Raw genomic sequence first — 14,954 nt, 5'->3', positions numbered from 1 at the left:
CAAAAAGTTGTGTCTTCTAAAACCATTCTCCAAAAATCTTAACTTTATGGAGTATGCTATGCAAAGCAGTTATCAAAAAATAGATACCAGCTCTGTCCTTGATATTAAATAGGATCATTTGGATTACTGCAATCAAATATTTTAAAAAAAGGCATTCATTACGAATGTGAATTTACATCCCCTCAATTGTAGAAATGATCAGAGGAATATCTCATTTAAAATTAGCATTCTTTAAGTAAGGCTTAAAAGTTGAATTGATTGGAGAATAATAGCCTATCCAGCTCTTTGCTGCCTTCAACTCCTGCATGTATTTATCAACAAAGTCTTCAAGAAGAACTTTTCCTTAAAGAAATATATAGACCATTATTATTTTCAGCTTGTATCAGTTACACAGCCTGGATCAGTTTGGGGCGAGAGTTATTTTGGGCTGCTTCCATTGGGTGGAATGCTGGTGGAGTCGGGGAATTCCTCACATCATTGCTCTTGATTAGCACTGAAGGCACAAAGCCCTTTGTCCTTGACCTTTTAAAACAAAGGCCAAACAAGAAGTGAGGAGTTTTGTTCACAATTTCAAGTGTCTTTTGCTTGAAAGCACTGTGTCCAAAAACCCTCCCTTGGCTTTTGTTCAGGGTCACCCTGCTGGGGGCTCCTTGAGCTAACCTTAAGCCTTCTAGGAAAGCCTTCTAGGCTTTCTGTTCCATTTCTTCTCTTCTATCTTCCAAGGAACTTGCTGCCTTCAAGTTGATCTCCACCTTAGTGGGTAGATTAGCCCCTGGCCAAGCCACCCTGCTGCTCAGCTCGGATTCCTGAAGAGCCTTATGGGAAGCCTGCCCAGCTCCAATTGTTTCAGTTATCTGTAAGTGAAAGAATGGTTAATTATTCTGTTCTCAACTGAATCGTCGGCATCCATCAGGAACATCAGCCCAAGCTGGCAGAATATACTGAATCCTTTCTGAAACACCCTAAACTCAGTCATCGTTGTTGTAAACACTGTCCCAGCGGTACTGCCGCTTGCTGAGGCTGTACCCAGAGAGCTGAGGCTCCAGGATCATCCAGCCCAGCACCAGGAGCTCCCCATGCTTTGTACACTCCACTGTCATTTCCAGACACTGCTTTTCAAAATAAGAGGTATTAGGCCACGGGGAACTATTTGGGGCTTGACTTTGCTGCTCCTGCTATTATCTTGACTTTGAACGATTATTATCTGTGATGGCTTTTTGTCTGTCTACACCTCCCTGACATGCGTAGCTAGATATTGCAGTGGAAATGCTCTAAATAGGAACCTGCCTCTTGGTTCTGCCATGCCATCTGCCATGAACTTGGGCACTCCACTGTAACCACTGCCACCCTTGCACTGTGCTGTCCAGGCTGGAGACAAAGCTTCCAGCTGCCCTATGGACAAAAAATGAATGTAGTTTCTTCTTCAGATGCTACACAGAAGGAAATGTGTTATTATGGTAAAGGAAAAGGCTATCTGCAGCGAATGGGCAGGCTTTGGCTGTCAGCATAAAACAACCATAGAGTGTATGCTGAAGGAAAGGCAGATTATTTCTTGGGGTCATAGTCCTTCTTTTTGTCCTTTTTGGTTCAGTTGTTTCTTATTTGTTGGCAAACTAATTTCCCTTATATTTCAGAGGAAATGTGCTGAACAGCAGATCAAAGGCCAAGTCACTCATCTGATGCCAACTGACATCTGTATGTTAAGCTAAACCAAATGATCTTTGGCCCTAATAGAAGCAAAAGCCAACCATATGTACACAATACATACACAGAGAGTAGCAAAAAAGAAACCAAATGCAGGCCGCGCCACTCCAAAGAGTATGAGTAACTAAGCTGAACAAAGGTCTATCCCTAAATGCTGAAGATCAGTGTAAGGGGGGTTTTATGGCTGATAACATACTGTGCCCTGCTGTGAAGCTGAGGACTTTTTATAGCTGGACAAAACCTAACAATCACCTTTTAAGTAGCACGTCTCACGAAACAGATGAGAAAGTGCTCTACCAGAATGGTAAATATTGTTCTCTCCATTTCTCAGAAAGGAAAGACGAGCAGCAGAGAGTCGGGGTAAGGTGCCTAAGGTGCCTTAGAGAGGTGCAGGAATGAAGAAGACCTCCCCAGTCCAGAAGTCAGAAACAAGTATAAAAAGGCCAGCGTTGCTTTACTCGGGCAGTTACACACGCAGCCCTGTTTCCAGCAGCAATGTTTCCTAACCACTGCAAACACTAACTCAGCGCCACCGACCGCACTGAGCCTGCCTATGGCGGCCAGGACCGTGTCTGCACTAGGGCACAGGCAGATGAACAAGTTCCTGCACCGTCAGCTGGAGTATGAAATTACAGCACTTCAGCTGCTCCGCAGGAGCGGCCGCGCGTGCCCGGGCGCCGCTGCACAGGCAGGGCCGCTCACCCTTCAATGAAGTCCTGTAAACCACACCAGCGCTGGGGGAAGGAGCTGAGGAAAGGACAGGTTAGGAGGAAAGGCGGGAGCGGGGGATGTACTGAATTGATCATTGTTCAGCTATCCCAGCGGGTGCATCCTTACCATGCTTCTGAAACTCCTGGGAGCTGGCGCAATGCAGCACCAGTGCCTAAGGCAGACCCGGCGCGCCACTGGCAGCTGTACGGGGTCAGTCCCTCTGCAGGGTGGCCCAAAGAAGAAAGCCAGTCTCCTGACCCCACGGGACTGCTCATCCACCTGAGGTCCTGCTCCCAACTGCTCTGGGAAGCAAGTAAATGACAAGGCATCGTTTAACATGAAACATACGGAACAATTAAATCCAGTGCAACAAACACTGGGGATTATGAAAGGGGAAATAACCACACACACAGAGTGAGTGGCAGGTTCCTTTTCTTGGTCCTAGCCTGATCCTTTACCTGTGAGGAATGGATCATCCATCTGGGAAAAGCCCTGGCTGCACGTGCCGCTGGCCTGGCTTGCTGACCTTGGTTCCCTGCACACTGCCAGGGCGTGGGGAGCACACCTCTTGCCACAGGTTTCGGAGTTCTCCACCAGGGAGAGAGGGCAGGGTCACTCTCTCTTTCCTTCTACATGTGCAGGGGAGAAAGACACCTCTCAGGATAATTTATTAACGCAAATTACCTTCTGTTCTTATCTCACTCTGCTGGTAACTAACGGCCTTTCAGGAAGACTTAGAGAACCCTGCAAAGGTGCTCCGTGTGACTTTTCCGACCCGGTGGAGAACCTGCCGGTGCCTGTTCTTCCACCTGACCAAGCAGCCTCAGCCAGGGAAGCTGTGGTACAGGGCTGACCCCCTCGGTAAGGCTGCTCCATCAGCCTCTGGTTTACGCAGCATCAATCACGAGCTGCAGTTTCCACATTTAAATCCCAGCAACATCCTCTGCAGCCAGCTACCCCGTTGGTCGGTCTGCCTTTCAGCTCAATGTGGGAAAAATCTTGGAGCAGTTAGTCTCCTGATAATGACATATATAGCAGACTGCATCTATATGTTGTCATGGAGATGCCATGGGATACGTCTGAGGGTTTTGTCGGTTGGGTTTCTTCTGTATCACATATTTGTACAGAAATTAGGTTTTGATGAAAATATAGTATCCAAAGTTTTCCAGAGCATAAGTGGAACATAGATCTGTGTCAGAGAAGATCAGGTCACCTTATTCATGATAACTTGCATGGGTCTTAATTTTTTATTTTCCACTTAAACTGCTCCTGATTTCATATCCATAACATCACTGAGTTCAGGGAATTAAACTAGTCAAAAATAATTGACGGGGAAAAGAAGCAGGCCATACGTTTTAAAAGCAACAAATGAAAAATGCAAGATGACAGAATACAATAGACTTCTGCAAATACAGTAGGACTGAAATAACTGGTTAGGGAATTGCCTCTAACTGTTAACCTTAGATATCTGAAACCTCCATTATTTTCCATCTTTACTTGATGTTTTTAAGGTAAGCAATTTTACTGCTTGTGTCCAGCTTATTCTTTTTTTCTATTATTATCCTCACAAATTTAATAAAAGGTATTTTCAGTTAAATGGGGATTTTTTTTTTAAATCACCTTTTAAGAGGAGAAAGAATTAATCCATTTCTAAATCGCATCTTGTCCACAAAAGACAAACTACGCGGCCAATGGAAATCATATTCTGTATAGCACAGTAAATGGCTGCAATCAAACAGGCCAAGGACCTATCAGCTAATTATGTAATCAGAAGCAAACCTGAGAAGCCACCACCAGCTCACAACCTGCAAACCAACTTCGATCTGAGCATTTTTAAAAAAATATCATCTTATTCTTTCTACATAACATCCTTACGGTATAGCCTTTTCTAGCTATCCACACAGTTAAAACACTCACCTATCCAAGCTCTTATCCAATTGTGCTAGATGAATTTTTTAATTGTACTTGGAAGTGACAGTCAGCTGTTGGCCTCCTTCTGCAGTTATTCAGATTTGAGATTACTCTAGAGAACCTGCTGCATTTTCAGACCACTGACTGAGAAAAGCTCCCTTGTGTCTGTTGACATGAATAATCCCCAACATTTTTAATATAGGCTGCTTTTGCCAGTTGGCTGACACTTGTGCTATGCCATGAATAAAAGCTATTTGATGACAGTTGAGAAATGGACGTGAGACACTTGCTGCTATATTTCCTCTGCTGTATGGGAGCTAGTCCCTATTGTTTGTCATGTGCAGGAATGTAAAGATGTTAAAGGCAACTTGAACGTGGCCAGTGATGACGTGGTAGTGCAAGGCAGCACAGTGAAGTGAGACCCAAAACCTCTTCTCGTAGCAAGCTTCTTACTTATGTTCCTTGAATGGCTTTGCTGCCTAGAGGAAGTTTAAGTCACTGTAAGTTTAAATAACATCCATTTTTATACATTTACCTATCTAGAGCATCCAAAGTGGGCCTTCACATCATCAAAATAGAAAAGATTCCTCTTATTACCCAGCTAGACAAAGTTTAGCATTTTCTGTGTATCATATAAGCAAGAGGATTAATAATGAATGGTTACTTACCAGCGGCTGCTGCTCTTCAAAAGACCCTCGTGTGTTTGTAACTGGGGTGTGTGCACTATAGGAGAACCACAAATTCCTGGTGTGAATAACATGCACTCCAGGAAAACCACATGGGACAACAACTCAGATGACTCTGCATGAGCGCGTGTGGGGTGTTAGTGCTAGCAAGGAAGAAAAAGATAGGGATTTAAGGTGGAGGTGACAGAATGAGAGGACAAATGTTTGGCTAACAGAAAATGGGAGGTGGATTGAGGTGTCAGAGGAGGGTGAAGAAAAAAGCAGGATTGAACCATCCAAGAACAAGTTAAAATAGCAGAAAGGAGGGATGACTGGGAGAATACAGGCAGGAGGAGTGAGAGGAATGAGATTAAAGGTAAACTAACATTATGGAGGGCCTTGAAAGGGAAAATAAAAAGCTGAGACATGCAATCAGCAGGATTTGAGAGAGATGGGCTGGTGTGTCACAGCTGTGAGATTTTAAGCAGGAGACTCCTGAGCAAACTGCGGGGAAGAAAGTAGAGGAGGGGAGGGGAAAGTGGACAGACTGTTGCAGCATAGACATCTGCTGCATGGGTAAGGGTCTTTTGAAGATGGACAGTAAGGTAAAGGTAGATTCAAAGAAGATTCAATACGTCCGAATACTGTAGGAGACAAAGCTTACAGATAAGCCATTAAAGCCCTTTTATTACCAAAAAAAACCCCCAACAAACATGGTGAAGTTTAAAGGACTAGCAGGAAGAGAGACAGCACATGGTATACTCGGCAGGTGAAAGTCCTTAAAGACATATCCAGTGGGCTGCAAAAAGTCAACAAGAAAAGGGCTGTTACCCTCAAATGGAGTATTCACTTGATTCAGACCAAGCTGATCCTTGGCATGAGTTTTGCGCTTACTGATAAGTAATAGTAAGCAGATCTACAGGTTAGTCGAAGTTTTCTCTCCCAGTGAGGTCCTTACCAGAGTTTTCTCTGAAAAGCTGACCCAGCTGAGAGAGGCGCTGCACTCTCCCCTGTCCTCACATCAGAGCTGGAGCTGACAAAATGCACCTGCCATAACAACTCACCAGTAACGACCCTGCACCTTCAATATAAAGTTTCAAGCACCTGATATTAGTGTGACGCTGGTGAGCTCTGCTGTCTCTGCTACAGGCCTGGAGTTTTGCAGAGTGTTGAGCTGTTCCAAGGCACCTTGGACCTTCACAGCAGTGGTGCTGCCTGAGGCTTCGCACAAGGAGACAAGGTGGCAATGCTTTGTAGCTGTCTCTGGGAAGGTAAGGCCTGTGCCCTCCAGCAAATGGCCAAGGCAAGAATCTGCACGAAGCCAGCTGAAGCAGCATGAGAAAAATCAGGAGACAGAATTATTTTCTCCAAGAAATGGGGAAGAAACAGTGTGTGTACATACACAATGTCCTGGTGATTACGAGGCGAGACACAGTGACACAATGATGGCATAATTTCCAGATGATATGTCGAGCAGGAGATGCTTTGGAAAGCTCTGTTAGCCAGATCAGCTTTTGGGATGTGTGACTAACAGCAATGGGACATAATAATTATTTTTTAAATGTCACTTCAAGCACAGTTTTCTCCTGATTATCCTTAGAGCACATTTCTGGCACAGAGTGCCTCTGTACAGTGTATCTTGGTAGCATCTGAAGTTAGCACTCAGCTCTAGGCAAAGATGTTAAAAACGGTACATCGTTTTGCTCTTGCAAGGGAGAATCTCACAATTAGGCCATCTGCTACCTTCCACACCAGCGACAGCTTGTCCTTGTATTTGCTGATAGAACCGGGGCTGGCGATTAAACCGCAGCCCTTCTTCCCCGGCCTCCTCCCACAGCTATGCCCCTGCCTGCTGTGGCACAGCTCCCCTCATGCAGCACCCACCAGAGATTTCCTTCTTCACCTGAAAACGGACAAGCTGCCACACTGCCCTCCACCTTGTCTCTGCCTCTCTGCTTTGGCTCCCTTGAGCCATCGCCACTGCCCGAGGTGGGGAGGGCTGATGCTGGTGTTGCCAAGGATGGAGCTGCAGCTCCTCGATGGCATGATGGTCATTCCCACGTCATGGCAAGCAGTCACAGTCAGAAAAGAGCTGCCTCTGCACCTGGTGTGCCCGCTTTCATGTAGCTTGAGCCTCCTTGAAACAAATCTCATGTTTCAAAGTACACTGAGAAAACTCCTGGTAGACCACACTGATTTCAGCTTTCCTGTAGGCAGGAAGAGAGGGTCTCACAATACAAGCAACTGCACCCCAGCATAGAGACACCCCCTACCTCGCAACGCAGGGTCAGCTGCAGTGCTGTGGAGCTCAGCAGAGCAGGGCACCTTTGCATTTCTGTCAAACCCAGCTTCTCCCAGAGCCTGAGCAGCCCCAGTCTACATCCCTGCAGTACAGCGCAACCCCCCCGGGCAGAGCCCTCTGGCTCCTTCTCCCGTGCGCTCCCTGCACGGCACTGGCACGCTGACCATAGCTGCTCTGTGGCTGCACAAGTCTGTCCCTTCCATTCCTAGCCTGTGCCCTCACCCTTGCTGGACTCATCAGGCACCCTCCTGTCCTCCACCTCTCTGCAGAAGATGGCTCTCTTCAGTAGGCTGCTGGTGGGGAATGCGCCTGACTCACTCATAATGGTTTTCTTTCTTTTAAGAAAGACGTCTAACTCTGAAGTTGCTAATTTTTATTTCTCTCAAATTCATAATCCTGTGATCGCTGCAATACTCAGCATCTGAGTTACTACAGCACAGTGGCTGGATGCAGCACCAAGCTCGGAGGCTGAGTGCCAAGCTGGGAGCAGATAAACACACTGCACATGCTTTAGAAGCCACAGAGACCTGGAGCAACTCTGCGCTCTCAGACACAACGCTTTGCCTTCTTCCGGCACATCAAACCCATCAGCCTGTTTTCAGCAGGGACCAAAGACCCAGACGCAAGAAGGCAGACCTTGGGCTTAGCTTCACAATTAGTTTTCCTCTGACAGTTTTGCAGAAAGCTGAATATTCATACTCTCTAATTAGCATGTTTCTTTAAGGGAGCTTGTTCTTTTAGTGCTAATCCAGGCTGAATTGCCGAGCACAGCAGCATTTTGCTTATGGTGCTGGATGAATTCACCTGTGGGCAGCCACTTAGCGCAAGGGTCCCTGCATCACCAGAATGATGAAACGGGGCTCACCCAGCTCATTCCGGTGAGCTGCGTTTTCCCTCGCTGGGCTTTTCAGCTTGGGCAGACATTTGAAACAGGAGGTGGCCTGGGTCGATGGAGATGATGTTTGTCATGGGGAAGAGGACGCGTTCCTGCTGCCAGGCAACCGGCTCCGCAGCGCCTGTGCCAATGGCTGCAAACACCTCTGCAGAGGCAGGTCTAGCGAAGGAGCGGCCAACCCGGGGCTGCTCGCTGCTGGGGGTCCCCCAACACCCCGTGGGGCCTGGGGGGGTGGCACGGCTGCTCCCTCAGGGGTCCCTGCGGGGGTAAAGTGGGGAGATGAGGCTGTGCCCCCTCCCCTGCCTGCCTGGGGGTCCCTGTCCAGGGGCCGGAGCAGCCAGGGGGCCAGGCAGTGCCCGCTGCACCGATGGAGACTTTCTGCCGGGCCTCCAGCTATGATTTCGGTCAGCGCTGCTCAGTGCCCACTGAGGAATAAGCCCCTGCAACGCAGAGCCAGGTGAGAGGCTGCCATCTGCATGGCGGTGCTGCGGGGTCTGCAGGGGTATCTGCAGAGCCCCCCGCCCTCCCTCAGCACACATCCTCAGGCCCCCCATGGGGGCATTTCACCCCTTCGGCAGCAAGCCCGCCAGCCCTGTCCACTCACCCCTCTCCATCCTGCGGCACGGCCTCACTGCAGGGCTGGCGTGACCCAGGGCGCTCCTTCGCTCGCCCAGTTTTCACCCTGTATTTGCACCCCAAAGAAAGAAACCCCTTCTCATCATCCCCTCTGCTGCATCTTCAGTCACCCCTAGCAGGGGTAGGAGGAGGAGAGGGACCCCAAACCGGCACCGCTACCGGTGTGGGGAGGTGGTGCGACTGCTATTGCGGCCGACAGGCTCTGGAGGGAAGTCCTACAACTCCACACTTAGTGTGGGTCATGAATTTCTTTCCCTAAGCCCTGCTGTAATCTGTCACACACAGCCTGTCAGCTGAGGATACAATCTATTTTACTCATGACAGATACGCATACACATACATATATATGCATGAAAAACTCATTCAGTAGGATTAGGCAAAATTACCAGAGGGTGCACAGAACAGCAGTGCCATTTGCTGCAAGCGTGCCCTTTGCTTACTCATTTTGATAAACAACACTGATTTCTTCCAGTTTCTCACACCAGAAACATTCTTGCAAAGACAACGTGGAAGCTTTTGTATTGAGCGTTTCAAGAAGTTTTCATGCAGTGATAGTTAGGCCTCTACGATCTTGTATCTCCTGGGGAAATTTTTATTCAGATTTTCATTTAGTTTTTATTTTAGAGTTTAGGGGCAGGTACCTGGAATGCCAAGGAACACATCTTGTTCTGTCTCGCTTTGTCCTTCATGGACAGGGCTTCGCCGTGTGTCCAACGGGAAAGACGTATCTTACTCAGAGACGTGCGGATGACGTGCTCTCGCCATTTCGCACAGCTCAAGCCCTAGAAATACCAACGTGAGGTGAGAGCAGGTGAAGAGAAAGGCAAGACTAGATAACTTATTGTAGCTCCCCCCTACGGTAGTTACAGATAAATCACAGATTAAATGCTGTTTGCAGAAGTTTGAAGCTGGGGGACAGGAATCCTATCACTCGCTCCTGGATCCCAGCAACAATTTACTTGCAGCACGGGGACTAGACGCTGAGTGCAGCAGGCAGAAGTGCAGCAGCGATAACGAAGTGCAGGTCAGAAACAGCGTTAGTTCCTGAAGCTCCCTCCTGTTTCCCCTGGATTTCATCCCTTCTGCTCGTAGCAAGGCAGGTGGCACAGCTTCCCAATGCAGATGGCGGTAGAAGAGGGAGCAGTGCCTCCTCCCGCCAGTGCCTGTGGGCGCGGGTGACCCAGCCTCTGCTGGCCGAGCAGCCTGAACCGGCAAGCAGACGCCATACAGTCGTGCGCAACGCTGCCGGGTGATTCACTCCAGCTAGCTGTCCATTCCCTTGGGAACACAGAAGGGAGACAGGGAGCAGATTGGCACCCTGCAGACCCAGTTTCCCTGTACCTAAGCTTACGCTTTTAGTGGGCCTATGCCCTTACTTAAGGGGAGTACGGAAAACCTGTTAGAATAAAGACCATTAAGGATTATTGTTAGGAGGTATGAAGCAAGGATTTAGACTGCTGCCTCAAACTCTCATCAGTCCTAATAAGAGGTGAGGGGTGAGCTTGAGGGCTGTCAGGCAAACTGGGCAAGCCGTGGCGATGCAGAGTGCTACCAGTAGGCCACTGGGCTGTCCTGGAAATAGCTTTTTTTAGGAGAATAAAAATACCTGACTTTGACAGCCTGCATGCTGGTTTGTGTATGTGTAATTTGCTGCGATCATGCTATAAATCAAGATGAGACCGCTAAAATTATGTATGACCTCATTTGATAGATTATCTAAGAAGGAATTTGCTAATGCAGTTTATCACTTAAAAACCCATACGACTGCTAAGGATGAGTACTTTGCTGCAGCACATTTAAACCTAATTGTCAGAGGAGAAAAGCAAGCGGATTTCAGAGGTGAGTTAGAAGAGCATCCTTATGAGGATGATGTCTTCACTAAATCAGTGGTGCAATGCAGCAAGCAGGGTGGAAAGGAGTCTCCTCTGGATAAAGGTACAGAAAGCTGCTAGACAAGGCTGCATTGTGTGAGTACTGCATGGACTCACTGACCAGGAGAGCCTTCTTAAGTGTAAATAGTTGTATCTTAACCAGCATGCTTGATTTTATTGTTTGATCTAGTGTTGTCTTTTTATTGCTATGACATTTCAGTTCTGTTTCACTGTCTTGTAAGCAGATCTAAAATCCCTGATATATGGAAAGAAACTACCAGCCTAGATCTCTACCTCTAACTTGCTATTCTAGTTACCAGGCTTGTCAGAATGAAAAGAGTAATTGTTTTGCTGCTATATGTTACCATCAAATATTTTTCTTCTTCCAGTCCTGTGACTCATTTAAAAAGACTGAACATCACTTCCACGTACACAAACAGAACCATAAAGCAGCTCAAGCCAACAAAACAAAGCTTGTTTTGCAGGTTTGTTAACCACATATTCTGTTCCAATCCCAAATTTATGATCAATATAAACGCCATTTTCTTTACCGATGATTTTATAGAGCTCTTTCTGGGTTCTTAATGCCTGTATACATTCCCTGGATGTATGATACTGTTCAAAGCCTCCAAGATAAACAGTAAACCTTCTCACAACTCTGTGTGTGTGTGGGGGGAGGGGGAGGTGTTAGAGAAGTGATGATTTTGAACTCCATTTTAGGTTTGGGCAAAATGAGATGGAAACATGAAAAAGATTACAAAAGGCCACACAGAAAATCATTACTGGAGCCGAGGCTAAAGGTCTGACTTCCCTGATTCCCACTCTGTCTCCCGACTGCCCACCGCAAAACTGGCAATTAAAAGCAAAAAAAACTTTCTACACCCCCCCACCCCACCCCCCACCCCCACACACCTTGAGCACATCCTGCCTCATTTGAAACCCTGCCCAAAAAGGTGGAGTTTGTTCTTCTTCAGGGGAAATAATGCTTTATGGCAGAAACGGGGAAATTGGACATTGCTTTGCAAAAAGCAGGATGTGATCGTTGGCATAAGAAGGCAGTAAGTAATCTTACTGAGCGCTACTAAGTCAATCCACTACGTGAAACCTCCACATTGACTTCAGTGCGTAACTAATGATTTGGGATTGTACAAGAGCTACTGGTGTCACAAGAAAAGCAAAGATACTTGTAAAGCATTGCAAATCCCAGGGGCTGGGATCAAGGAGCTGAAGAAGGGTATTTTGGTAGAGCTGTAAATTAGAGTCACACAGGGGGACTCGCCATGACATTTGCATGGGGGGCCCACCTAAATATAATGATGGGATACATTAATAATGTAGTCCCAGTTGAGTAGCTGGGACTGCTCCTGAGAGAACTGGAGTCTGTGTTTCTGTGTGAACACACAAAACACAGCTGTGTGTATTCATCTGACTGGAATGATGTTTTTCTCTACAAAAGAGAAAAACACAAAGTAATGGCAATATCATCTGCTTCATTAAGTGGCCCAGCTCTAAATCGGAGAAGCCACTTGAGGGGTAACAGTGCAGTTCACCACCATGCCACATCACCATTTGTGGTTCTCCCCACTGACATTAGTTGATAAAAACTGATTTAGTGGATTTTACACTGAAGACACATATCTACAACAAACTGGACTCAAGGCACCCGCTCACTCACCCTAGACTGTCAGATAACCCCCTGATGATAATTTGCCATCACAGCTGACATGGCTTAGACACAAGTTTCATCATAAAGCTTTCATTAGCCATTCCTTGACCCATCCCGTTTCATTAGCTCTTACCCCCATGAAGATAAAATCTAGCTATCAGCAACACTTCTCAGAGACCTACCAGTGGTTATGTGATGCAACCTGTAGCAGCCAGGCAGAATTTACTCCTCTGCATTTTATCTCCTATCATCAACAAAGCAAAGTCAAAACAGCTGCTCTGAGCCCATATTATTGCACTAAGATTCCAAGGGAGACGATGCTGAACCTCATTCAAGAGCAAGGGAGAACCAGGAACCATTTTTCCTCAATACACATCTATTCAAAATACATGCTTCTCATTTCTGTTGGGCAGTAAACCTTGCCATGCAGCTGCATGTACTGTGCTTGGATTTACGGTTAGTAATGCACTGTGAAGCTATAGATATCATAAAAATGGTACTGGTAGAATTATTCTTAAAATGTCACTTGTAGGCCAAAAATATCCTCTAGAAAAAACAGAATGTGAAAGTACACATTAAGGTTGCTATCTGGTACAAGAGGCAAATTCTCCTGCTGTGCAAATCAGAAGGTGGATTGCTTTGAAAACACAAGGTAAACATTCCTAGAAGGACAGAACTGAAATGCATGACAGGAACTACAGCAAGCATCCTCTCTGATCAGCAGTTAAAGATTGCCCTGAGAAGTCCAAGGGATGTGGAAGGAGAGCAAGGCCACAGCTGAGGTCATACCTGAGGACCATGCTACACTCCTTCAAGAGATGGAAATCCCACCCCACCATGCATTCTCCAAGATCATATTGGACATCTTCAGCTGAATCACCACAAAAAAGCAATATAGACATTTCCAAGACTGCAAGCAGCAACATTTTCCAGACATCCTATTATGCTCAACTTACATAATCTGAGTACTTAGCTGCTCAGATAATATAGTGATAGGCCTTTATGGAATTAAAAAAGAAAAAGCTTCTCACAGATAATAATATAGCAAGAATGGAATTATAGTGCTCCAAAAATCTGTAAAGTAAGTCCCATTTTATTTCTGGCTTTATCAGACATTTCCAAGAGGGACTTACTGCAACAAAGATGATGCCTTAACCCCTATTAGCCATGACATCATTTACACTGAACTTTGACTTCTCAAAGCATTATCGTGCTTTTGGAAACAGAAGCTGCTGGTGACATAGACAGAAAAAGGCAAAGGTCAGGGTTAAAACAGTAGTCTTAAGAGGACTGTTTTGCTCCTGTTGAACTGTGAAATTTGTACTAACTTCAGTGTCTACTCTTGTCTATATGCAACGCTAGCATTTTGCAAAGGACAGGCAACTCTTTCTTATCTCCATGTATCACAAAGATAAACACAGAAGTCTTGCACAAGCGGCTGCAGTAAGGGACTGCACCTAATGTGGAAGAGTAATGATGCAAGCCTGTTATACCTAGGAAAATATCTTCTCTGATCACAGATTTTGGGGGTTTATCTGTTGCATAAGATACTGAGGTGTTAGAGCTACAACTTAAGCCAGCGGAGGATCTATCAAAGCACATGGAATTAGACTGATTTGTATAAGATGATCACATATTTGGAAAAAGTATTTTGGCCTAGATGGCTGATAGGCTCTCAGGGCTTACTAGAGTAAAGGACTGGAAGGAAATAAACCTTTTTAGAAAATAATAGTCACATACTTCAGTAAGAAATATGTCTTACCCAGTGAGAAATGTACCCTTTTTTCATATGTACAAGCCACATATAAATAAAATAAAATAACTAATAAATAAATAATAAAATAACAACAACTTGTGGTTCAGAAACAGGATGGACATGTATATGAACAATACAAGGGGGTGCTTACTCCAGAAGCGTTGTCCCTGCACTGCTGCTGGTACCTTTATCTGTTTGCTCTTCCAAAGTAGCATCTCTCTGCTGGTTCAGCTTCTGTGCAGGTTATCCAAAGACTCTTTTCTAAGTGCCAGGATACTTGCAAGGATGTGGTTTATCTGAAGGCAGACTATGCAAATGAACATACAATAAACTTTTGCAGTTCCACATTTTTTCCACTCCAGAGATTGTTCTTCCATTGCCTGACTCTTTGGTGAAAAACGCATCAACAGCCTAGAAGCTGGTATGTAAACTCCACATGCCAAACAGAGGGAATGTTAAGGACATCCATAGCTGAACAGTTTCCATGATGGGAAAAGACTATACTCATGCAAGGGTGGAAAACTTGGTTTACCAACAGACAGGCCATTTGCTGTGGAATAATTTGGTCACTATTGGCATTAGACCAATTACTATATTACATGGTGCAACTGTCCTTTGGGAAGCGTAGGCTTCCAGCTTCCACGACCAAACACAGGACTGAAAAGGGCAAGGAATGATAACAAAGGAATTCAAGCTATCTACTACCAGAAAGCAGACCTGACTTCCAACCAAACACCTGTCATTAAAAACTGGCTCACAAGAAAATCCGCATTTCCTTTGTGAAGTCTCCTATCTAAAGCTAGTCAGGGATGAGAGGTAAAATGCCAAAGCATTTTG

The 14,954-nt window shown here is 45.9% G+C and overlaps 1 long non-coding RNA gene across 2 annotated transcripts in view; it reads right to left on the bottom strand.

Annotated features, from left to right (window-relative positions):
* LOC114012542 (uncharacterized) overlaps positions 1-14,954 on the bottom strand; it is a 65,486-nt gene that overhangs the window by 16,726 nt on the left and 33,806 nt on the right. For both annotated transcript variants that reach the window (XR_008749151.1, XR_003555073.2), the window contains exon 4: positions 661-9,606. This is a non-coding gene — a long non-coding RNA (uncharacterized LOC114012542). The remainder of the gene's footprint in view (positions 1-660; positions 9,607-14,954) is intronic.

This window comes from Falco peregrinus, chromosome 11 (genome assembly GCF_023634155.1).
Source record: "Falco peregrinus isolate bFalPer1 chromosome 11, bFalPer1.pri, whole genome shotgun sequence".
Classification (NCBI taxonomy): domain Eukaryota; kingdom Metazoa; phylum Chordata; class Aves; order Falconiformes; family Falconidae; genus Falco; species Falco peregrinus.
The sequence above is the reverse complement of the archived record's forward strand: the minus strand, read 5'-3'. Positions and strand labels throughout refer to the sequence as shown.